Raw genomic sequence first — 27,511 nt, 5'->3', positions numbered from 1 at the left:
TGGGATCATACAATACGTAGACTTAGAAACTGGCTTCTTTCACATAGTGATAGGTGTTAACACATTTTCAATGAATGCTTTCAATGTACAAAGCATGAACCTAGAAGCTGAAGAAATAAGAATATAATGAGCTCATGATCTAGTAGGGGATGCATATATGTGAATAAATAAAGTACAATATATAGGGATAAAGTATCAGATTCTTATTAAAAACACAGGAAGGGGGGCACCTGGGTGGCTCAGTGGGTTAAGTGGTTGCATTCAGCTCCAGTCATGATTCAGAGGTCCTGGGATCAAACTCTGCATCAGGCTACCTGCTCGGTGGAGTCTGCTTTCCCTCTCTCTCTCTGCGGCACCGCCCTTTCCTGCTTGTGCTCTCTTTCTCTCAAATACATAAATAAAATCTTTAAAAACACAAACACACACATACAGGTAGGGGTGCCTGGGTGGTTCGGTCAGTTACATGTCTGACTCTTAATTTCTGCTCAGGTCTCGATCTCAGGGTCGTGAGTACAAGCCCCACATAAAATATATATAAAGCATAATAGAAAAAAAAAAGCACAAATTATCTACACGTGGGGACAAATGGAAGACAGTTTAGTTAAGCTTCCCAGCAGAGCAAGTGATTTCTTAGTTGTGTTCTAAGAGATAAGTAAGGTTTTGCCAGAACAAAGAAGTCCTTTCTGCAGTTTCTTTGTTTTTCCAATTTCTGAATTACTAAATACATTTCATATAGAACCACTTAAAAGCCACCCCCTTCCCTATATTTTTTTACATGACACAGGATTATATTGGTAATGTAATCTGGGCACACGACAAATAGATATGTGAGCACATTTTAAAAGAGCTGCTATTCATGTGGGAAAAATGATGTTACTGGCCCAATCTGCTCATACGTTGTTTTTCTGTCAGCAATAACAAATTTGTGACCAATATGGATGGAATTAAGGGTGTTGTCAGGGACTATAAAAGAAGGTCATCTGTCACACACTGAAACTAAACATACGACCTTCAGTTCTAGGCCAGAATAAATTATCAGGACGCTTTGCTTGTTCAAACATAAATATACAGACACATATATACAATATTTCTCTGAAAATCTTGTTGATTTTTCCTTTAGGCAAATGTCTATTCTGATAAAATGAATACATTAAAATGATTCTAGTTTATTTGAGCTTTTTTTTTTCTTTTTAAATTTCCATGCCCTTTTAGAATTTTGAGGTATTTATAAACGTGAATTGGGTAAAAAACCACTCAACAAATATTTTTTGGATGAGAGCATAATTTATAACCCAGAGAATGAAATATGTGAAACTAAGTATTGCATTGAGATATTTAAATTTGTTTTTTATGTTTTCCCTAATTGCTTATTCATGCCCTATAAATTAGACCATAGAGTCTGTATCACTGCAAATAACTTTGAAAGCATGAGGGGGTCGTATCATCAACCTGTTACCTTGGGTAATTGAAGTAATAACTCTTCAGGTTATTGGGCATAGTAATCTCAGAGAGAAATTTGCAGATGATGGGCTGAGCTTTAATTGGCTATTTGCCTCAGATATTCTGAAAGACTCAACCTTTAGTCATGCCTTACATAAAAAGAAATACAGAGTGGCTCAAGTCATTTCCTGTACTTAAAACATTTGGCAAAAATGAGTTCCAGGGTTGTTAAAACTGATGTGTTCAATTTTGGCAGCTTCTTTTGTCCTCAGGGTACTTCGTAACATCTGCTGCTCCATAGTACATATGCTAATCAGGAGAGGTCTTGTTTTATTATTGTTTTTTTTTTTTCAATCCTTAAATACATATGAAAAAGAAAACTCATACAAACCTCTTAGGTGAATGATATTGTAAATTATTTTTGTGGCCAAGTTTGTGGGGGGAGAAAAACCCACATTTCTCTCTGCACTTAAATCCAAAACATACGAATTGAACGCTTACAGAATAAAATGCCTTTTTTAATCCATTCAAAAACCGTAATAAAATAAAGAAATACATTTCCTTAATTGCAGAATGGAAGAAGCCTTGAAGGGTAGCAGACTATGCCATCCCAAAATATGCCCCTTTGGCACAAGGATTATTTGAAGCTGAAGTCAATTGAGAACAAGTAGACATAAGAAAAACTTTGTGTCCTTTACTTGCCTAAAAGCAGGACATAAATTTATAAAGGTGTCCCCTCTTCCCTCTTTACCGGGAAAAATAGAAGTTAACCACTGAACACAACTCTAGACCCTTTTCAGCCCAGAGGCAACACCAGAGACATACACACAACAAACCTGGTGAACGCTGGACCTTTTCTGTTGTTACTTTCCCGTATATTTTCTTTCCCACAATTTGCTACCCCTAGAAGTTCAAAGTCTTTTTCTTTTGTCTTACCACTTCTCTAACAAAATGACTCCTCTTTTATTAAGTTGCTTTGTCAACCCCATTCTCACTACCCCTGGAATTTACTCATCACTGGGGGCTCTCGAGTGTCTGCACAACGCACGTGACCGCAAACTTCTTGTTCTTCTCTTGTTAATTTGTCCTTGTCAGACCAATTTACAGGACCCCAGACAATTAACCTAAAATGGATAGAGAGAAAAGAAAATTTTTTCTTCTTCTACTCTCCTTAACTCCCACTGACACGGCTGGGGTAACAGTTGCTGTGAAATCTCTCCCCAGTCCTGAGCATGTCATGGTATCTCTTGCATGGAAAGCGAGGTCTCACAAGGCACAGATGGCGTGAGCTTTTGTGCAACTTTCTTCCGTAATTATGAAACAACAGCTCCTCCAGACCTAGGGAGCTATATGTTGAAGAGAAATTGCAAGCCATTCTCTTGCTAAGAAGAGTCTGAGGGTTTAAAAAGCAACTTCTCTCATACCCTAGGAAATGAGTATGCATTCTGTAACAGTCTTGGTATGTGCATGCATGTGTGCATGTGTGTACATGTGTGTGCATGTGTTATATGAATTGGACTTCACATAAGTTAGATTTTGGATGCATAGTTTGTTATATAGACGTACTTAATAGTTGCACAATTTTTGAAATAAATTTCATTTTTTCAAACAGTTTTAGATTTATAGGAAGACCGTACAGAGAGTTTTCCTATACCCTGCACCCAGTTTCCATTACTATTAACACCTTACATTAGTACGGTACATTTCCTATAGCCATTGTGCTGATATTGTCATAGTTATTCATAAAGTCTTTATGTTATGAAGAATGTCTTAGCTTTTAACCTAATGCCCTTTTTCTCTTCTAGGATCCCATCTCGGATATTACACTACATATAATTGTCATGCCAGTTTAGGCTTCTCTTGGCTGTGACGTGTCTTAAAATTTCCTTGTTTTTGATGATTGTGAGAGTTTTGAGGAGTACTGGTCAGGTGTTTTGCATATTTTTGTCATTGATCACTCTCTCTTTTTTTTTTAATATTTTATTTATTTGACAGCGAGAAATCACAACTAGGCAGAGAGGCAGACAGAGAGAGAGGAGGAAGCAGGCTCCCCGCAGAGCAGAGAGCCCGATGCGAGGCTCGATCCCAGGATCCCGGGATCATGACCTGAGCCGAAGGCAGAGGCTTTAACCCACTGAGCCACCCAGGCACCCCACTGATCACTCTCTTAAAAAATTACTTAGTGGGGGGGTAGGGGGATAGGAGAAGAGTAAATGAAACAAGATGGGATTGGGAGGGAGACAAACCATAAATGACTCTTAATCTCACAAAACAAACTGGGGGTTGCTGGGGGGAGGTGGGATTGGGAGAGGGGGAGCGGGCTATGGACATTGGGGAGGGGAGGCAAACCATAAGAGACTATGTACTCTGAAAAACAACCTGAGGGTTTTGAAGGGTCAGGGGTGGGAGGTTGGGGGAACAGGTGGTGGGTAATGGGGAGGGCACGTTTTGCATGGAGCACTGGGTGTTGTGCAAAAAGAATGAATACTGTTACACTGAAAAAATAAATAAAATGAAAAAAAAAATTACTTAGGCCGCAGCCAACAGGAAAATTTCCTTTTGTCTATGTTTAGGGATGCAGAGTAGTGATACTAATTTCCTTAAAGTGAACTCAATGTCTCCATTGCCTGATCTCATTATCAAAAAGCTTCCTTGGAATAAAAGACTAGATATTTTCCCAAGATTCCTGCTGTATGAAACAATATTCTCACATTTGGGGGGCCCTTTCTTTAAAATACATTTAGTGTAGGTGTCCCTTTAAACTGTGAAGGCACTTCTGTGATGATCTAAGTGACTATTGAGACAATGAGTATTTATTTCAGTTGCTAACGTTCAGGTATCACGAGGTGCTATTCTGAAACGAAAGCATGGCTCTTCTGGGGTTCTCTGATCTGACTGAAACACTGCATTATAACCAGTCCTAGGAAACATAGTGTGTGTGTGTGTGTGTGTGTGTGTGTGTGTATTTCCAGCAGAGTACTTATACTCATTCAACAAATAGTTACTGACCCCTAATAGTATGTCAGGCATGGGTTTATTTGCACTGATGAGTTGGTTCATCAGCCACTGACCTGTCTTCCTCTGGTGAGTAACCAGCCTCTCTGTTCTCTATTCCGTGACTGAATCTCCCCATAAATCTTCGAAGATCAAATCGTAAAGAAACCAAATTCAATTGACTTTACATTATAAACAAGCTAGATCAGAAGTAAATGTTTAAACTGTAAATGAAAGAAGTAAATCCTATAGAAAGCTAGCTTTGTACCAGACAGTGGCTTAACATGTGCGAAGGCACTACCTTGTGTACCTTGTGATCACAAAGGTAAATCATTAAATTGGGAACAAAGATTGCATATTAATTTTCTTTCTTATTTCCAAGTCATTTGTTTTTCAAATATTTTGTAAAGCAAGAATTTTTTTTAATTTTGTATGTCAGTCAATATTTTTAGTTCCATAGTTTTGGCAAGTAGATCGCCCTCATACTGATATCCCATGTAATCAATGAACACAGTATACTAATAAAAAGGACAAAATTGAAGGATTAATTTCTGCATACAATTTTTTCTTAAAAATTTTATTCTTACTATGGCATTTAGTTTCAGTTATTTTGAAAATTCCAAGAGTTAATTCATTCACTTTTTATCATGCCTTTATATAGATATAAAAATCAGTTATTGAAGTATAGCTTTATAAAACCTCAGAAACAATAAAAGATAATCCACATCTTGAGTTTATGGAAAGAAAACAGGAAAATTTGCTGTTTTCTTGGGGTTCTTTGTTTCTTATGTTTAAAAAAATGTATCATGTGCTCCAAGGCCAATTATTTGCAGGAGTCTTGGAAAAATATAATTTAAAAATACAGTGTTGACATAAAATACAGAAAACATTAGCTTTTGATTTTGGAAGTATTTTAAAATCTAATAATTTCTGCAGAGGCCCAACAGTTTTGTTTTTCATTTTTCTGAATTGGAAATGTGGCATCTTGTGTAGCATGAATCTTAAAATAGATCCTGCACATTTTGAAGTGTGTTTCTAAGATATAAAATCATCACTAATAGGTCAGAAACTTAAATAGAAGGAAATAAATTAAGTGTTCTGTGGAATTGGGTGTATGGTAAGGGAAAGCTCCAATCCTTCTTCACATACCATTCATGTGATATTTTTCCTTCTTATGGGAAAAGGGAATTTTTAAAAATTTATACACACACACACATATGTAATTGACAGGCAATGTTACATTAGTTTCAGGTATACAACATAGTGATTCACAACTCTATTACCTTATTCTCTGCTCACCATAAGGGCAGCTAGCATCTGTCACCATGCAACCCTGCTACATATACCATTGAGTATATTCCCTCTGCTATAACTTTCATGCCTGTGTGGAAGAAGGAATATTGACACAGGTATGTGCTCAGTATTTAAGTATGCTATGCCAAACTTTTCATCTTTTATCATAAAATACCTGCATACATGTGTTAAGGAGGGATACATATATTTGCAGATTCCTGTGATTGATTCTTTTGCTCAGGGATTATGCCAGCTCATTCTAATCCTCCCTGATATATTTACAGAGAAATTTGTACCTTTTTTTCATGATTCACCTAAGACTTTATCCCATACAAGAGCTGATTGTATTAAGCCCTAAGGAGACTGAGTAATTTCCTTTTCATCAAGTATACATTTGCCACTCGGCCTCCTAAGAAAGTAGTAAAAGTTCAGAATATTCATTTTTCCTGGAGTAGAGAGTCTAGAAATTCTCCAAAGTTCTTTCAATGCAGGATATCTCACCAGAGCCCTCAAAATTATTCACTCTCCAACCAAGAAATGCCATTTTAGGATATAAGACTCTCCAGACACATTTTCCACTTCAAACCAAAGGCTGGAAATATTGTGGATAAAATATCAGTAGTCCTAGAGGACTGCACTTATAAATGTGTAATAAGAAGTGAATGAGCATGTAAAACCCTTTGGCCAGTTTCTTTCCATACCAGGAAAGTACTCTCTCACAGAGAGTATGAGAATAAAAGTGTTGTCTAACTCAGAGGTGGGGCCTTTCCCTCATATTGGGCAACTCCCAGTTAAGAGCGACTATGTTTTCTGAGCTCAGACAGCCAGGGAGGGAAGGAAGGAAGGAAGGAAGGAAGGAAGGAAGGAAGGAAAGAGAAAAACATCATCTAATAGATTTTTTTCTTTATTCTGGTGCCAGCAAATCAATGAAAGTATGTGAATTTTGATCTTGGCCCTAAATGATTAGGCAGAGTGTTTAATAATGACAGCTTATTGTATGAGTTTGCTAAGGTTGCCACAGCAAAGTGCCACAAACTGTGTGGTTTAAAACACCCTATATTTGTTGTCTCACAGTTCTGGAGGCTTGAAGTCTGAAATTGAGTGGTGGGTAGGCCATGCTCCTTCTGGAACCTGGAGGTCAATCTTTCCTTGTCTCTTCCTAGCTTCTGGTGGTAAAAGCTGGTAACCTTTGATGTTCTTTGATTTATAGCTGTATAACTCCAATCTCTGCTTCGGTACCCACATGGCATTCTCTCTGTGTGTCTCTGCCTTCTCATGGCCATCTTTTTATAAGGACAGCAGTCACATTGGACTAGGAGCCCACCCGGCTCTAGTATGACTTCATGGGAACTTAACTAATTACAGCTGCATGAACCCTATTACTAAATAAGGTCACATTTGAAGGTACAGACAGAACCTCGGCATTTTTTTGTTTGTTTTTGGTGGAGTGGGCACAGAGACCCAATTCAACCCATAACACTTAATCTCTTATTTTTTGTCAATGGTACATGACATGGCCATGATTTGCTCTGAAAAGTGGAGTCACATTTATGATGGTGATACTCATTTAGAAAATCTGAGCAGACAATGTCTAGTGATACCAACAAGAGAGGCTTCCTATCCTCAAGATTAGAATCTAGTCAAGGAAACAGACCATTTACAGCTGTGATAATTCCTATAATAGCAATGGAGAAAAAGTGCTATGAGAGCGGTTGATGAAGTGACACATTTTTCTTGGCTGGAAATGATTTTTATCTTTTTTATGCTTTAACATTGTCCAAGGTTTTTACAATGAATGTAAGTTCAGGAAGGCATTACAGCAAAGGGAAGAGATAAAGGAGTATGGTTCAAGGCATGCCCATATATGCCAAAATCAAGTTATCCATCACTGTGGAGGGAGATTATACAGGGATTCCATTTTATACAAGAACATTCATCCATCCACTCATTCACTCACTCATTCAACAAATACCTAATGAATATAGTAGTCCCCCCTCATCCTAGGGGAATATGGCCCAAGACCCCCGTGGGCATCTGAAACTGAAGAAAATACCAAACTCTATATATGCTATGTTTTTTTTTCCCTATACATATATGCCTGTTAAAAAGCCTAATTTATAAATTAGGCACAGTAAGAGATTAACAATAACTAAGAGTAAAATGGAACAATTCTGTATAATAAAAATTACTACAGATCTTAGCAACCCTAGCATACAGTCTTTTTCTTTCCTAATCAAGAACTTTCACCTCTTCATTTTTTTAGAAAAAAAAAAGCACCTCATAGCTTTTCCCTGGTATATCCTAGTTGCCGGTACCATTACTTTTGTGCTTTGAGACCATTTTGAAATAAAACAAACGTTACTTGAACACAAGCCCTGCAAAAGCACAATGCCCAGTCTCATGACCAAGATGGCTACTAAGGGACTAACATGCAGGTAGCATTTATATTGTGGAAGCGCAGGACAGAGGGATGCTTCACATCCTGTGTTGGGTGGTGCGGGTGGGTGCGAGATCTCAGAATGACGTGCAATTTAAAACTTATGAATGTTTATTTCTGGAATTTTTCATTTAATATTTTCAGACCACAGTTGATCACAGGTAGTTTAAACTGTGAAAAGTGAAACAGAGGATAAGGGAGTGGAGGGGACTACAGCACCTGCCAGGCACTACTCCAGGCACTGAAGATATAATATTGAATGAGACTATATTCTTGCTTTCAAGAAGTGTATGGTTTAGTGGAGAAGTAGATAAAAAAACAGATCATGAAATATAAATAAATGAAAATCATTACACTTTGTAAAAGATGAAGATGACAAACGAGGGGTAGGAAAGCAGGAAAAATCTCCATTAGGAGGAGGTACTTAAGCTCTGAGTTCTAAAGGATGAGGTGTTGACCTTGCAAAGAGAAGGAGAGTTTTGAATGGGGCTTTTGTTAGACTCAGTAGAAAATTGGAGGGTAAGTCTAGGTGCTTGAACAAGTTTCAGAGAAGTGCTCTATGTTTATAAGTTATCTAGAAAAAGGGAAAATGGAGTGGATAGTGAAGGTCAAGTATAACAATTTGTAAAACCCTTTTGCCAAGTGTCAGGTATTAGCCAGAGAAAATAAAAAGGGAACTTTAGAGAAGAAAACAGATTGAAGAGATTGAGGAAAGGTGAAAAGAGAGGACAGTGCATTTTCAATAACGTTGAGTTACAGAGAGTTCTTGAAAGGATGCAGACAATGGTACGAGGAAAATACCAAGTTTTGTCTATGTTTACATATAAATATATATAAACTTCCAAATGTATATCTCTTCAGTAATTCTACTATGCATGCATCTTAAAATAATCAGAAATGTGTGCAAAGGTGTCTGTACTAAGAACTCATTTTCACTGAGCTTTCTAATGAAAAGTAGAAGCAATTGAAAAATTCAATGATAGAAAATTGGTTTAATTGTCATGTATCTATACAATGGAATAGTATGCAAGTGTTAAAAAGGATATTATAAAGTAAGCAAGTCTCAAAGCTTGGATCTCAAGACTCTTTTACCATCTTAAACTTGATTGAGCACTCCAAAGAGCTTCTATTTTTGTGAGTTATATCTATCTATTCAATCACTCTTACTATGCAAATGGTATAGTTCAACTCTTGTTCCTCTTTACTAGCACTGGGACCAAAGCGACCAGGCACAAAACAATGGCTTCTTGCACATGCAGACCAGCACAGGTAACATACTAATGTATGCTTCCTAGAATGAGAAGGAAGAAAATGAATACAGAGGTTAAAAACATTTCCTGCATGACTTACCACCCAAAGTTGACTCGAGAATTCCAAGCAGACTGTGTGATAGCTCAGCTGCCTCTAAACTTCAAAATCACAATCTAAAACAACATCCTGTCTTTCCTTCTAGAAGCCATCGAGGTGGTCCTGAGGAATGTGTAAGTTTCTATATGAGAACCTATTTCAGAATAAGGACAAATTGTAGTGAACCTCGTGTGTTTCCTACTTTATTATGGTATCCCTGTTTCTTGTTTAGCAACAGCTTAAACAGGCTTGGCAGGACGCTCAGAAAATGGTTTCATGGGTGTAGGTACAGGCTAAACAGGAACGCAGAGGAAAGAACTAACAGGCCCTGCTGGTTTCTCAGAAGCAACGCAGTATATTACAAGAGGCCTTCATTAAAGAAATGCACCTCCAAGCCAATCAGCTACCTGCTTCCAGCTCACCCCTCTACTTGCTAAGATGTCATCAAATAGTCCTAGGGCCTAGGGAATCTTCCTGCAATAACCTCTCATCATTCTAATGCAATCATCTTGTAAGACTCCTCATCCACTGCTTGAATCCTTGGGCAACATACCTCATTCTTATTGACCAGACTCTATTTAACATCTTCAGTATTGTCAAACTAGCTACCCGAGGCAACCTTTTACTGAACAGCTCAAAGTGTTCTAAAGCTGTTGTGTTGAGCAGCAAAGTATTTTCAGAAATGGAAAAAGACCTATTGTTCTTTTTTTTATTTTTTTAAAGATTTTATTTATTTATTTGACAGAGAGAGATCACAAGTAGGCAGAGAGGCAGGCAGAGAGAGAGGAGGAAGCAGGCTCCCTGCGGAGCAGAGAGCCCGATGCAGGGCTCGATTCCAGGACCCTGAGATCATGACCCGAGCCAAAGGCAGCGGCCTAATCCACTGAGCCACCCAGGCACCCCAAGACCTATTGTTCTAATTATACCCCTGGGATGGCACAGACCAACCCTGCTCCTTCTTCTTTGCCTTATTCTTTCAAATCCTTGGAAGCCACCATCACACGTTGCCTAAATATTCTTGTTCTCATCACAGATATTTAGGGTTTGTTCATCACAAGGTTTCCAGGCTCTTTGCAATCCTAGCCATTTTTCTCTGCCCATATTTTGAATTTAACAATTTTCCAGATGCCAACACAACATTTTAGCAACATGTGCTATGTGTTAGAACGCTCTGTGCATTCCTGTGGTGCCTTAAAGCTAAATGAAGAGTTCCAAGTGCTTTGCAGATACACTGTTATCTTACCTCCTTCTTGGTATCCTAGAGCTGAAAAATACTTTTTAACTCAATATTCGAATTTTATTCCTAGTTCTGTGAAATCCAACAGTTGATGCAATATAACAATCTGAAGATCCTTTTGGATCTCAAATTTTTCACACAAAAACACGTCTGTGTTGATCAGTTCATGGGAAATGTATTTTTCCTTTGTATTTGAAATTGGTGGTACTGAAGGAATGCTCCATCCATTCTGCACAGGAAAAGCTAGGCGGTAGGCTAAGAGCTGGTGCTGCCTCAGATTTCTTGTTGCCCTTGCCTTACCGGTACCCAAATACTTTGAATGTTATCCGCTCTTACTTTAATGTATGTGTCAAAGAGAGTTAAACATAGACCGAGGGATAGATTCAATATAAAACGTCACAGTGATACCCATAGACATTCACGTCTAAAATGCTGAAGAAAATAAACTTATAAATATGCTACATTTGTGGAAAAATTCTTCTAATTAGCCAATTTCTCTCTGTTTGAAGTGATGATAGCTACAAAAGTTAAACGTCAATCCATCCTTCAGGAGTACCTCTGTTCGGTTTTTGTTTTGTTTTAAGTTAATCTCTTTTAAGCAAACTGTATTGTTTGTAGTGTTTAGTTCTTTCCATGCGGCTTGGTCAAAACGTAAAATAATGCATTGTTCTCAGCTAAAAATGTTCTCTGTGACTATCTTCTTTCAATCTTTGCCCTTCACGCAGTTTTGAATCCGGATACATAATTTTCCTGCCAGAAGTTCGTGCTTACTTCTCATTGGTTTTCATTTCCTGTTGCCTTCTGAGCTCCACAGAGAGAAGGTGCTCTATCTGGCCTCTCTAAGACGTGCGGCGTTCCCCGGGCAGATTGTTTATTTAATGAAAAAGATAGAGGAGTGGTCCACTCTTTTTGTTTGGAGTTACATAAATATTTTTAAAAGGGAAGATTTCCTCATTTATTCCACTTTAGCCTTCCTGCTCAGGGAGAGTTTTAAATGCACGTTTAATCACCCTAGAGATGACAACCCAAGTTACAATTCTGTAATAAAACCAAATATATTCAAGACATTGGAAATGAGGAAGGTAAAATGGAATAGCAATTCTGAACTTCTCTCCATGGTAGGATTATCACATATGCACATATTCAAAACCAGTTTATCATTATAACCCCAATGATAAAAACAGCAGACATAGTGTTATAATAACAGCTGAATTTAGATGAAAATTATCAAAGAAAAAACTCATAGGTCATTGTTTTATATAGAGAGTATTATAGTCTTACTCACCTTTATTTCAGTCTTCCTTGTATGGAGTTTGCTTACCAAGTGGTATTTGAAGTTGAAAAATCTTTAAAAAGATAATAGAAGAATATTTTCAGTCAGAAACAATTCATTTTATATCCCCTAGACTTTATCTTGTGATTTAAGTTTAATGAATATAAAACTCCCACAGTACTACTAATGAACCTTGAAACATCTTATATTACTGCAAACACAATTAGTTCTTGATAGGTAGGACAGGACACATGGTACTACAGAGAGAAAAGAAACAGCAATGATTAAAATAACATTAAGAATGACATTTTACAATACACATTTAATATCATAAATATAGGACATATATTTCTATAAACACATTGCCTATTATATATAGCATACAATACATACGGTGTTTATAATACATATAATTATATTTTAATACATAATTTTTATAGTGCATAACACATAACATCTTAATACACATATATTTAATACAATAAAATCACAGGATAGTATTTTGTATTTGGTGCATTCCAGGGCCCGTTTTAGAGGATTTATATATCATCTCTTTAATGTTTGTGCCTCTCAATGAGATAGGTCCTACTTTACCTCCATTTTGTACACGAGGAGACAAGAGAAAAGATGTTAAGTGATGTGATTACAGCAACAGAGATAGTAAATGGCACGGGTGAAGCATAGTCTTACTTATCTGGATCCCCATGTTTGTCTATAACTCCATTACGTTAAAAAAAACAGAAAGTTAAGAGAAGTATTATCCTGACTTTCCCTTTTGCCACACAATTTTAATTTTTGTGTTAGATTTACCTTAAAAACTATATTAAGCCTAGTATAGTATCGGAATGATTTTGTCATCCCTGAGCTCAGAACCTGCTGAGTGACCAGCACTAACTGGACTGGGATTTTTTCTTTTTTAAAGATTCTATTTATTTATTTGACAGATAGAGATTACAAGTAGGGAGAGAGGCAGGCATAGAGAGAGAGAGAGAGGAGGAAGCAGGCTCCCCGCCAAGCAGAGAGCCCGATGCGGGGCTCGATCCCAGGACGCTGGGATCATGACCTGAGCGAAAGGCAGAGGCTTAACCCACTGAGCCACCCAGGCGCCCCTGGACTGGGATATTTTTATTTGCTGAGGCTAACCTATAAAGCAAATGATTTTGTAGATCGAGGCAGAAATTCATGTTAAAAACTGGGACAAAGTATATTTTGAAAGATTGTTTTGACAGGACTTCCTTGGTCCCTCTTAAAAAGTTAATAAATGATTTTATTAAAAATGACTTAACAGTAACAAAAAACTTGTTCTAAATTATATTTATTGAGAGACTCTGGACTCTGGGAAACAAACTGACGGTTGCAGAGGGAGAGGTGGCTGGGGGGATGGGGTAACTGGGTGATGTGTATTGAGGAGGGAACATGTTGTGATGAGCACTGGGTGTTATATGCAACTGATGAATCATTGAACAATATGTATGAAACTAATGATGTACTATATATTGGCTAATTGAATTTAAATTAAAAAAATAAATAAATTGTATTTATTATAATGCCTATTACTACTACTAGCCAAGAGAAGAAAAACATCCAGAAGAAAATAATAATCAAGCAGAAGTTATAAAATGAGATGAGTGTTAGTACAATAGCTATCAACAGATACTATGATTTTCTTAATTGAAAAATCCCTACAAGCACTGAGGCCAAAATCCTTTGGTAATAAACTTATATGAAGGAACAGATATTAAACCACTATTCAGGACGCCTGGGTGACTCAGTGGGTTAAGCCTCTCCCTTCGGCTCAGATCATGATCTCAGGGTCCTGCGATGGAGCCCCACATGAGGCTCTCTGCTCAGCAGGGAGCCTGCTTCCCCCTCTCTGCCTGCCTCTCTGCCTGCTTGTGATTGATCACTCTCTCTCTCTCTCTCTGTCAAATAAACAAATAAAATCTTAAAAAAAAAAACAACTATGCAAAATCCCCAAGACTTAATTACCAAACTACATTTACGGAGCTAACAACAAGGAACTTTGAGGCACCACTGAAGGGAAGAAGAGTAAACATGACTCATGAGATGTGATTCAGGTCTCACAAAATTAAATGTGGTTCCTAAGTTTAATATGATTATTATTCTAGATGCCTAAATGGTAGTAACAGTATAAATACCACTTAGACAATATTTTTATTATCTGATGAAACTTTAACTTATACTTTTATTTCTGATGAACTAAATGTAATTTAATTTAATTTGTAATTTTCTCAACATTGAAATTTTTAAGAGAATAAAGACATGTATCCTTTTCTACCAGTTTCATCTTTCAGGTGTAAAAGTTTGATAGTAGCCTAGATTGTGTGTTGGTTGTGCAATTTTATGCTACTGGGGTCTGAATTACACTAATGTTTTTTCATTTTATAGGGAAAATAGTTACAGATCGGTTACTGATTTTTTTTCTCAGACCATTTTTGTAGTATTTAAACATTCTGGAATAAAAAAATAGTAAAATAAAACCACCAAAATGACTATACTAGGTCAACGTAATTACTTAAATAAGGTAAAATTAGCATATAATTATTACTTAAATCATGATACCCATAAATACGGATGACTTTGTTTAAGGAGAAAAGAAACATATTCAAATCACAGTGACACAGCAGAGAAAAACATGACAGATTTGATATGTTTGGGACACATCACGTTTCCTTTAAATAATAATCAGAGCATGTCAATTACTTTATCACAGGTTCTTGAAGTTGACACATGGCTTTTCGATTTGTCAGGCGCAGTACATGATTTTCTGGTTTGGAATTGCACTGGTTTTGTTCTGCAATGAAGTACATTAGTTATTCTGTTACTCTTTTTATTTAGAATTTTGGACATTATTTCTAGAAGAGTCACAGTTTGAAATGCCTCAAAATCTCTCAACTCAGAAAGGTAAAGGAAGTTGCTCTAGCTGAATTAAAATGCAAGGTACAGAATGAGGACAGTCACTGAAGCTCATGGTTAAATAAATGTAACTGTGGTGAAATCTGTCACAGCGAGAAATAATTACATCTGGTTTTCAATGTTTTAACACTTACATTCTGTTTCTTGAATAATAAGAATCAGACTCAGATTTATAGGAAGTTAAAATGTCATCAAAATTGAGGGACTATGTATATTTTATTACTGCTTAAATGTTTCACTTCTCCTCTTTTCACCTGGTTGTTTTGGCACAGATATTAGCTATGATATTTAGCTATGAATAGCTGCTATTGATTCGAAATCATGGAATCTGTTTTTTCTACTTGCTTTAATCTTATCAAGGAATTCGATCAGCGAGGAACCTGGTACAGCATACCAGTAGAAAACTGAATACATGGCTATTGTCAATGGTGAGAGATTATTTTCTGACTATATGTCTATAAGCAAAGAATCGACTTCCATTTTATTTTTACAGTTGCTTTAAAATATAAATTCAAATGTATTTACTAGAGGTTTTGCTTGTTTTAAAAAACAAGTTTCAAACTTAGTTACCTGAATTTAGTTACTTTCCAATCTTCCCTCTAAGGCAAAATTCACTTGAATTGAAGCCAAATCCATCAGATGAGTATAGCAATTGTATGCACTCAGGCAAATCCAACAAGTATAACTTATTAACATTAATCATTTTAGGAACAATGGCTCAGAAGACCTGGTTCTACACAGAATTTGTTTTATATCTGAGAAAATGAAGTAGAAAGATTAAATGAACTGAAATAAACTCAACTTCTCGGTGGCATTTTCTTTTATAAAATATTTATATATCAAGAGTAAACACAGGTGGAGAAACAGTTGAAAGAGAGAACAGTGTCCTGCGAATCTGGTCATGAAGGAACGCAACTAACGGATAAAGGGAATGTGCTTATGTATCTTCAAGACTGTCACCAACACTTTTACAACAGACTTGACTATTTTTTGGTAATTGCGATCTATCCAAAAATAGTACCACGAAATTCTGCTTTATAATTTAACTTGGGGGGCGCCTGGGTGGCTCAGTGGGTTAAAGCCTCTGCCTTCTGCTCAGGTCATGATCCCAGAGTCGTGGGATCAAGCCCTGTATCTGTCTCTCTGCTCAGCAGGGAGCCTGCTTCCTCCTCTCTCTCTCTCTCTCTCTCTCTCTGCCTGCCTCTCTGCCTACTTGTGATCTCTGTCTGTCAAATAAATAAATAAAATCTTAAAAAAAACAATTTAACTTGGAAAAACAAAGCCCCAAATAAATGACTACATTTGCTTCAATTCCAATTAAAAGTTAAACTTAAAAGTCCAAACCTAAAAGAGTGTATGTATCCACTGCGAGGGGAAATACTAAAAATAAAAATCTTCCGCCATGCAAAAAACTCCTCCACAAAGGGAGTAAAGAAAAAAGCCAATTTTATTGTTGATAAGTATTAAACCAGAATGTGATGTGCACCACGGTATCTGCAAAGGGACTGCAAAAACAGAAAGGAAGCCCACGCCCTACACAGCCAAGCAGATCCAACCCATGACGTACATGTTTTCGATATAAACAAGCGTGAGTCCTTAAGAAAGAGGACTTGCTAACACCTTTTGCTACACACACAGTTCATCTGAACTTTATCTTGGTAGCTGGGGAGAAGTCCTCGGTTGGCTTTATCTGAAAGAGGAACACACTGGCCATAAATTTGAGTGAGGCTCCAAAGGTGTTTTACGCTTTCACAGGTAGAAGGACAGAAGGGTGCTGTCTCCCTTCATACATGCATCACAGAAAGATGGCTCTGAGGCCCTAGTCAAAGGTTTATACACATCTGAAGAAGGCAGAGAAATTAATTCTGAACAGGAGAGCATGGAGAGAAGTGTCTTCCTTTTTTTCAACAGGGAGCATTAAGTTTCTTATTTTTAATCTATATTTGCTCTTATGCCACGCACAGGGGTAAAGAAATAGTATTGTTTCATTAGGTTTCCCTTCCTTTTTTTTTAATCATCTGAAGAGTTTTCCATAGGTACTACCTATTTTTAAAACAGCTGCATTGAGGTATAACTGACATATAATCACTGCACATATTTAAAGTGTGCAATCTGAATTTTGACATGTGCACACACCTGTGAAATTATAGCCACAATCAAAATGGCGAACTTTTCCATCATCCACATACACTTTCTCCTGTCTCTTTGTAATTCCTTCCTTCTATCACTTCTGCCCCTCCCCTCCTCAGGCACATATTGTTCTACTTTCTGTCGCTACAGATTAATGTCATTTTCTACAATTATTCAGTATGTGTTCTCTTATGCCTGGCTTTTCACTCAGCATAGCTATTTCAAGACTCATCAGAGTTAAGGTAAGAACAGGTCTTTCCTTTCATTGCTGGGTAGCATTCTTTTCTGTGTATACTACAATTTGCTAATGCGTTTAGTTATTAATGGACATTTGGCTCGTTTCCACTTTTGGGCTATTACAAATGAAACTGCAGTGAATAGTATATGTGTACCAGTCTTTAGATAAACATGTATTTCCTTTTTCCCAGGGTAAATACCTGTGAGTAGAGTGACTGAATTATACAGTATTGAAGAGTAGCAGAATATCCCCACTAAAATATACAGCCTTGGCATTAAGGATTATTCTGAGCTCCTTACTTTGAGAGAGAGCAGACATAGCAGAAGCTCTGAAAACAAAGTAGAGGTTACCTTTCTATAAGGGAAATATATATTTATAAAGGAAATCTCCATTTGGAAGGATATCTTCTTGTCTGCCAGAAAGAGGAGAATGACTAAATCACAGGAAATTTTTTTAATCAATAGAGAAAGAACTGACTTAAACCTGCGTAACAAACTTCCCCTTGTTTACCACATTTCTCTCAGGAACCTGTTCATAACAGGTCTACCGGCCCCTGCACCTTTCTTTTGTTCTTAGCTGACGATCGTATCTGAGCTTGACTTTTAAGGCATCATGATGGGTAAATCATTTTTCCATGGGTATCTCCCATGTGTATGTGAGGTATACATGTTTGTTTTTCTCATGTTCTTCTGTCTTTCATTATAGGAGTTTCAACCTAGAACTCAGAAGAGCAGAGGGAAGATTATTACTTCCCTACAGTAAATACATGCTATTTTTAAAGATTTTATTTTTTAAGTGATCTCTATAGCCAAGGTGGGGCTTGAACTCACAACTCTGAGATCCAAAGTCACATGCTCTACTGACTGAGTCGGCCAGGAGTCCCCTTGTTTTCTTTTGTTATTATTTCTGCTTTTCTTATGCTCAGTTACTAACTCCCTTGTACACTTAGTAACTTCTCTATGCACTCCTCAGTAATGCTTGCCCATACTTAACACTGCCACCAAAGATGTCATTTTCATAATGTCCTGTCACATAATTAGTTATGATGGTTTTCTATTACATTATCTCTTGTAATTAAGCTCTTCGTGTAACTAATTCAGTTGCTTTTCTTCTTTTCACTTTAGAGGGGCACAGGCAATATTCATTTGCTCTTTGACCTACTTCCTCCTCTACTATAATCTAAGTAGGTGTGGAAGGCTTGGCTTCTTTTTTTTTTTAAAAAAAAAGATTTTATTTATTTATTTGACAGAGAGAGAAATCACAAGTAGGCAGAGAGGCAGGTAGAGAGAGAGGAGTAAGCAGGCTCCCTGCAGGGCAGACAGCCTGATGCAGGGCTTGATCCCAGGACCCTGAGATCATGACCTGAGCCAAAGGCAGTGGCTTAATCCACTGAGCCACCCAGGCGCCCCGGAAGGCTTGGCTTCTTAATGTTTCTTTGAATTCCTGTGCATTTCTTTAAAAAATTACCACACTACCAACATACATTTTGTTCAGTCTCATAAAGAATGTTGACAAGCAGATAACACATGTATTGAGGTAAACAATTGAGTCAGGGTGTAGAGATGGTAAAATCTAGCCTTCTAAATTTCCAATTGCATTTTGCACTCTTAGGTTTCAAAATTAATTTCTACTGTTTCAAAGAAAACTTTTTTTCCTAGTTAAATAGTATTCCTTACTATTTTCCTCCTCTTATATAATTTATTTTGGTTGTTGACTATCTTTCCAACTTTGAACATCTGGTTTTCTTGGCCAAGTAGACCAAGAAAGGTCATTGACCTTAAAACAACCAATCCTCTTCTCTATCTTTTTAGCTTAGTTTGTATACCCTGAAGAAGGTGAAAGTACCCTTTTGGTTCGAACGTAACTCCTGTTTACCCAGGTACTTTCAAATACAACACTTCTTTTTTTTTTTTTTCCATTTTATTTATTTTTTCAGCGTAACAGTATTCATTCTTTTTGCACAACACCCAGTGTTCCATGCAAAACGTGCCCTCCCCATTACCCACCACCTGTTCCCCCAACCTCCCACCCCTGACCCTTCAAAACCCTCAGGTTGCCCCAACCTCCCACCCCTGACCCTTCAAAACCCTCAGGTTGTTTTTCAGAGTCCATAGTCTCTTATGGTTCGCCTCCCCTCCCCAATGTCCATAGCCCGCTCCCCCTCTCCCAATCCCACCTCCCCCCAGCAACCCCCAGTTTGTTTTGTGAGATTAAGAGTCATTTATGGTTTGTCTCCCTCCCAATCCCATCTTGTTAGGAGAAGAATAAATACAACACTTCTTAATTGTCACAATGGGAGCTTAGAACACTAGTCCCTGGGCTAGGCAGTGGGGATCAATTCACCAAATTTCTCATCTTCCTAGTAAACACTGCTTATCCTCTTTAATCTTCTAAACACTCTGACTCTGGTGTTTGGCTGTATCTTCATACCCAGAATACAATATGCCTGCTTTATCTTAAGTATTTCTCAATTTTTTTTTTTTTTTTTTAAGATTTATTTGACAGGTTGAGAGTGAGCAAATACACAAGCAGGGGGAGCAGCAGGCAGAGGGAGAAGCAGGCTCCTGGAAGAAGAGCAGGGAGCCTGAGGCAGGGCTCCATTCCAAGATCCTGGGATTATGACCTGAGCTAAAGGCAGATTTTTGGGTTTTTTTTGTTGTTTTGTTTGTTTTGTTTTTGTTTTTGTTGAAGGCAGATGTTAACCAACCGAGAACCCAGGCACCCCTGTTTTTTTCAAGTATAGAAACTTGGATTTACTTCCTGTATTACTTAACAGAATGTTTTATTATAATTTATTAACTTGCCTACCTACCTATATTTAAGATATTGTTTATTTAAACATTAAGTATTGTTCTGTACTTGACAAAAATTCCAGTCTTTTGAAATTAACTTTCTAGTAGGACTTCTTGAATGACTTGGGTCTAAAGTATTCTTTTGCTTGTATTATGATCAGTTGTCCCAAGACTGAGAAATATGGAGATTTGTACAAAGGTGGTGATTAGTTAAGGGTTCTTTTCCTCAGGGTATTTTGGATAAAAGCTGAGCTGCGTTGCTTAGTTTAGTGTGGGTTCATACTGAGGGTAATGTATTTGTTGAAATTTTTGACTAAGTGAGACAGACTAGAATACAGAATCAAAAATAGTTCTACTTGAGACTAAAACCACCATTGTAAATAATCAGCCTTTTTTCCCCCTCTTGATTACGTGCTTCTTAACATTGACCTTTCTCACATTACATTTAAACAGATGCGTAATTCTTATGGTGGCAGTCTGAAAATAGTAATGTAAGTTTCAGAATCTTTTGAAGTATGCAAAACATTTGAATCGATTGCTTAAAAGATGAACCACGACAATTTTCTACTATGAATCCAAAACCATTTTAGGCACATCGATATTTTATGAATCATAGCAGTATCCTCCTGCACTTAAATATAAAAATATAAGTATGTGTAAAATACACTTTTTATTCATCTGCAGACAATGTTTGGACCAAATGTGGGTTCCCAGACGCTTTGGATTAAAAACTGATCAGTGTGTGGACTATAAATGAACAGTAGGCATAGCTCAGGGGAAAGAAAAGAGGGGGGTCATAGCAAAAAAAATAGGTCCAAGTGAGGTAGAGATGGTCAAATTCCTTTGTAATAAGAGATGCCAACTTTTGTTTAGACGTCCATCCATTTGGCATTTCCAAAAGTAAGAATGCAATGGGCCTTTTGGAACGAAGGGATGCCATGTCAAATGTTGAGGTATGTCAGGCAGGAAACGCTCTGTGCAGTTCATGTGTAGCTCCCTGTTCTAACTTCTTTTTTTGCAGATTCTCTGTCTCTGAATAGAACCAGGGATTGTAAATACGTCTTGAGACTTGTTACAGATTTGATCGTATCTCAATGTTTTCTCTTCTGGTGGAGTTTTCACTAATCTTAGCTCCACTGAATCGTAGCTAACCAAACTGACCACAGATGACATTTTGCTACAGAGTTCAAGGGTATGGCTCAATGAATGGAAATAGATTTGTGGCGCCTTCACATAAATCCAAAAAATTCTAGAAACCAAGCCAAGTCAACCAATAGAAGTTTGAGCCAATGATAAGTGAAAATAACTCCTTAGGCCACTGAGTACTACTTGGCATTGAATAGCAACCATTTGATTTATATTGCCTTTACATTTTTACAAGATCAAAACTACTTTTTAGAGTTTTTTTTCCCCCAAATGTATTTTGAAGAACAACTAACAATCTCTTGAAACTAACCGAGGAAATGTTGGGAAAGTGGTTGTGTCAAACTATTCAAGGCAAAGGGTGTAAGCTCTTTTCTGCCTTTGTTTCATGCTTTGATCTCAATAAGCCATTATTCCCTTCTAGGCATTTAGGTTAAGACTTTTAACTATTTCATAGCAAATAACATCCCAGTCCTCCTGAAATTTTCAGAAACTATTACTTTTCAACTTCTTGCTCTTACAGTGGATATATTAACTTTGATTTACATATGTTATTATGCATTTAAAACAAGATGAGGGATGGATGAAAGCAGCTGAGATCAGGATAATCTCTCTCCCCCCCCAACCTTGGTGTCCTCCAACATGCATTTTGAGGGTAGGTATTATTTTTTCAATTTAGTAACATAGGGAATAGTGCTCCCAAAATATTTAATTTAAAACCTAGGAAAAATGTGGGCTTCTTTGCTTTTGTTTTTATTTGTTTTTTTAACTAAAATAAACAAGATAAAATGCAGTGCAGCAGGTATTAAGGAAAAGGCAAAGGTAACATTTAGCTTTGATTTTTTGCATGAAATGCAATACAAATTTAAAGAACAGCTGGGATTTTCTTTTTTAAATATTAATCTGTTTTAGTTAAATTGACATGTGCACAAATAATAAATTAACAACCGAGTAATAGAAAACAGTTTCTTGCCCTAATATTCTCCTCACTCAAGTTTATTTCTCAGAGGAACAGACTGGCAAATCTTCCAAGTATTTTTTTTTTTTTTTTTAAGAATTTGTCAGAGAGAGCAAGCACAAGCAGGGGGAGCAGCAAGCAGAGGAAAAGGGAGAAGCAGGTTTCTCGCTGAGCCGGGAGCCTGGTGTGGGGCTTGATTCCAGGATCCTGGGATCATGACCTGAGCTGAAGGCAGACAGTTAACTGAGCCACCCAGGCTTCTCACTTTCAGGTATTTTAAAAGCATTTTCTTCTATAGTCATACCTATTATACTACCATATTACTTGATTTATCATATACATATATATATATATACACACATATACATATGTGTGTATATATGTATATACATATATATGTATATATGTGTATATATATGTATATACATATACATACATATGTATATGATAAATCAAGTAATTAGAGTGCTAGTACAATAGATAAAGTAGTAGATGTATGTATGTGTACATCTATCTATCTATAGTTATATATAAATTTATAAGGTGCAGTATTATATACGTGCTTTCATATACATAGAAGAGAGAAAGAGAAGGAATTCCTCTTATAACATGAGAGATTTAGATCTATCATACAACTCTTCATGTTGATTCTCCAATCTCACACATTTTTTCCGCCTTAGACTTAATAACTGCCTAGCTTTATCTTCTGGTTAGTTGTCAAAGTAACAATCTCTAATATTTTTCCAAATGTTCTGCCAGATATATCAAACACCTATCAGTAGATTTACCACAAAGTTCAAACACATCAAATTATCTCTTAGTCACATGTGTCCCCTTGGACTTCCCCAACCACTTGTTTCTAGGACTGATACACAGCTGTCATTGCAGGACTTGCCTTGTATTTTCCTGTTTTGAATTTTTTTTTTTTAATTTCACCTCATGCTTTTCCTTATTTCTAATTTACTCACTTATTTTACTAAAAAATATTGTCTAAGAGTTTCTAATTTTTCAAGCATTGTCTATGTAAAATTCTCTGTATTATATGCACACATTGATTTATAGGTTTATAATTTATTGATTGATTTATAGTCGAAGACTCTGCCTTTCTGCCTTCTAGCATCCAGTGTTTCTGGTAGGAAAAAAAATCAGTTGATATGGTTAGAGGATTTCTTTTCCTCTGGTGGTGCTGTGGGTCTTGGTCATGCTGCTTTGAAGAATGGAGGAGGTAGAGGGGATAGAGTGGTGGGCAGCAAAGCAAGGCTTAGCAAGGCTTATTGGGTGAAAGTAACGTTTATTGAATGATAGAGTACAAAGCTCCTGAGGCAGGAGGGGCCAAGAGGGTTTCCACTGGAGTTTCTAAGTCTAAGGGTTTTCATGGGCTTGTTAGTAGGCTGTTTTAATCCAATTTACCCTCCCTGTGATGTCATCCAGTAAGGTTTTTGAGGGCTCCTTCAAGGGTGATGTAAAATCATTTTAAGGGTGGTTTCCCCTTAGGGCAAATGCCCCTTGTCCCTGCCTGCCTTCCAATTATCTTTCCTCAAACTTCGAATACTCCGGGACGCCTGGGTGGCTCAGTGGGTTAAGCCTCTGCCTTCAGCTCAGGTCATGATTCCAGGGTCCTGGGATCAAGCCCCACATCTAGATCTCTGCTCAGCAGGGAGCCTGATTCCTCCTCTCTCTCTGCCTGTTTCTCTGCCTACTTGTGGACTCGTCTGTCAAATAAATGAATAAAATCTTTAAAAAAAAATTGAATACTCCTATTTTTGAATGGTTACTCACTCTGTACTTTCCTCAAGCGACTAGAATTCTCTTTTGATCCCTGGGGTTTTAAACTTCCTCAGTGAAAAGTCTTAGAGTGAATGTATCGGGGAGGGTGGGTTTCAGTCTGGAGACTCATAGTGCTGGGAATGGCCAGCAATCCCTCTACCGACAAATGAAAGATTACTCCAAAGTTTGCGGTGAAAGAGTGAAGGCGAGGGGTCAACGCTCAGAAATGTCTATCTTAATTAAATTGACAAAGTTAACTTAGTTCAAATACCCAATAATGTTCCACATGGATCCTCCCCCTTGTCAATTTTCACCTGAGTCACTGGTGGGGAAATCTAAAGTGGATGGTGTTAGGTCCAGTGGGTGCTCTTCTTTGCTCCTTGACGTGAAGGGAGAGCGGAGCCATGGTGCTTGATGCACCAAGGATGGTCTAGAAGCCAGTTATGCAGGCTGCACCCAAGATGGTGTCAAAAACAGGAGAATGGGTGGGGAGAGAGAAGAGGCCAAGTGCTGCCAGAAGGCAGAGAAAGGGTTGCTGGTTCTAGAGCTCATCAGCATCAACAGGAGGAGAAAACACCATGTTTTCCCACAACAAGGGGGAATAGGTAATCTATGCTGGGCCAGAGAAGACAGAACAGGACCAGACAGAGAGGACAGAAAGGACAGGAATTTCCCTGAAACAAAGGAAGTTTTGGCAAAACTGCCTGAGTATATTCCTTAAAGTCTCTGTCCCGAGGTAAACCTAACCACAGTTGGCTTCAGTTACAGCTGTTAACTCAGGAAATGAAGGTCATGCCTTATTTTACCTTACCTTGAGAATCTGCTGTTTTTAACCCATGGAAAACTCTAGAAGTTTTACAAGGGAAAATTATCCAACTTCATAGCTTATATAGTTAGTAGAGAACATTGATGGAAAATAGTAAAGGTTTTAGAAATCCACCATGGTCTAAACATTCCATAAAATTCCATAACATTCCAACACATGTAGTCTTTACAGCCAGCTTCCCTAGGAAACGATCCCTTGTACAAATTGCTTCCCAGATGTAGCAGCCACTAAGAACCGACTAAGAAGGGGGTGAGGAGGGAAGGTAGTGGAATTTCTTGGTGGGGGGAAGAGGGAGCTCTTCCTCTTTGTTAGGTCTATCTTGAGAAGTTAAAGGATTAATTTGGGGCGCCCAAGGAGTCATAGGTTCTCCTTCTTTTTCTTTAGAGATGTTTGAGAATCTCCTCAGTATGTAAAGGGGCCAGGGAGGGCCTGACTAGACCCCACATAGTAAGGGAAGCAAGAGACACCCTTTTACCTTGTCTATGGCAACATTTCAAATTCTTTCCAATTCTCTCCCATACTTCTAAATCTAAAGTTCATTGGTCAAGGAACCATGGGTTCTTTTCAGTAACAACCTTTAACAAACCCTGCAGTTGGTCCTCTGTTACAGAAGTCCTGCTCACCTTAAGGAGCTGTTTCTCATTTTTAATAGCATTGTTAGCCTTTAAAGTTGCTTTAAAACCTTAACATATTGTCTCTGTTCAAAAGAGGTTTTTCCCCATATACAGAGTTCTTAGAGAACTGTTAATTCCATAAAAATACCCAAGCCTGAAACTTCCCTGAACTTGGCCATGAGCCGACAACCACCTAAACTTTTCATTTTTGGGCGGTCAGTAGGGTGTCCTTTTCAAGATGCACATTTGGGTCACCACTTGCTGGGAATGACCAGCAGTCCCTGTACCTACAGATGAAAGATTACCCCAGACTTTGCTGTGAAAGAGAGAAGGCAAGGGGATCAACATTCAGAGACAAAGACCCTTTGCCCTTCTTTGTTTCCACCATTATTGGTCCTTCAGGATAATCACAAATAATCACAAATCCTTGTCACAATTTCTCAAGTTCCTGAGTGTCACAAGGGGTCTTACAGCAAGTAGGAGGATCTGTTAATGGGGAAAGATATGCTGTACTAATCTCCTGTGCTAATCTGTGTGTATTATGGAGTTCTGCTGAACATAGCCCAGGGGACAATGGGACATCTCTTAGATCACGGGGTGGCTGTTTGGGCTAAGAAAGCTTTGGGGAAGGCAACTCCCGGTGGCATTCCTAGGGCTGAGTAATCATGCAGGCCTCAGCATTCCAAAGGCCCACACTCTTTTCCGAAAACTTCCTTGCCCTCAGCAGCCTCTGTGTCACATTTTAGCAAGCCAAGTATTATGGCTGATTTCATGCTCTACATTAACCCCAACATCACAGGATGGGGATGTTCTGGTGTTAATCATTTGATCATTCCCCCCTGCTAGCTTGTCTGCTCTGTTTCTGGAGCTCCCTTTAGACTGATGTTGTACCTCCTCGATTGATCCTCTAATTTGACTTTCTCTCCTATTTTCCTTCCATTTGTCTACTTTTATGCCCTTATGAGATTTCCCTAAATTTATCTCCATTCGTCTATTACTTTTACTTCTATTTATTTTTAATCCCAAGTGTCCTTTCTTATTCTCCAGTTTTTCTTGTTAATGGATATGTGTTTTTTTTTTTTTTCCCTCTGCCTTTAGAGTCATGCCACACTGTGATATCTGCTGCCATGAATTCTAGTCTTTAGCATGTCTGTGGAGCAAATTCATGAGTTCAGATATCATAACTTCCTCATTTTCCCCATGTCAGTGACAAGTCTTCTATCTAATTTAATTTTGTAAATACTTATTTTTTGTAAATATTTTTTGTAAATAATTTTGTAAATATTTATCCTTTATTATTATCTCTATATTTTTATCTCTTTTTCCATTTGTCTTTTGCCCTGTGGATAATGCCTTCTTTCATATTTTACTGCCATTTTCTTTTTATCTTTGGAATACAAGGAGTTCAATACACCATTTTGAACTTTATACCGTGATTGTCTAACTTGAAGCAACTCCTGAATGTAATGTCTAGAAAGGAGAACCATCTCTAAACATTTTAGAATTTCAGGTAAAAATTTTTTTTCTAGGTTTTTCAGAATTTATTGAACTAAAGATGAGTTAGACATAAAAAGTCTTTGTAGTCAACTAATCTGTGACTAATTTGAAAGGAAATATGAGAGAAATTTTCTAGTACTTTGAAAGAGTTTCTTTGGTATTCAATGCTAAAGATCCATGTGCTTCTTAAACCCCCTTTGTCTCAACATATGATTAATAAAACAGTCATATACAGAATATTCCACTGGACAAATCTAGAGTTATTTGTAATACCCCACAAATAGCAGCAACTTTACCCCTTTCTCTCTCATCCAAAAAAGAATATTTAAATATAAATGTGCATAACATTATTAACAAATTTACTCTATTAAAATGTGTGTCTTGGGTACTGAGTGGCCAGTTGGTTAAGCATCTGACTTCAGCTCAGGTCATGATCCCAGGTTCATGGGATAGAGCCCCGCATTGGGCTCCTTGCTCAGCGGGGAGCCTGCTTCTCCCTCTACCCCTTTCCCCTCTCACGCTCTCTCTCTCTCTCATTCTCTCTCTCTCAAATGAATAAATAAAATCTTTAAAAAAATGTGTGTCATA

This window comes from Meles meles, chromosome 2, assembly GCF_922984935.1.
Source record: "Meles meles chromosome 2, mMelMel3.1 paternal haplotype, whole genome shotgun sequence".
In the NCBI taxonomy this organism is placed as follows: domain Eukaryota; kingdom Metazoa; phylum Chordata; class Mammalia; order Carnivora; family Mustelidae; genus Meles; species Meles meles.
The sequence above is the reverse complement of the archived record's forward strand: the minus strand, read 5'-3'. Positions refer to the sequence as shown.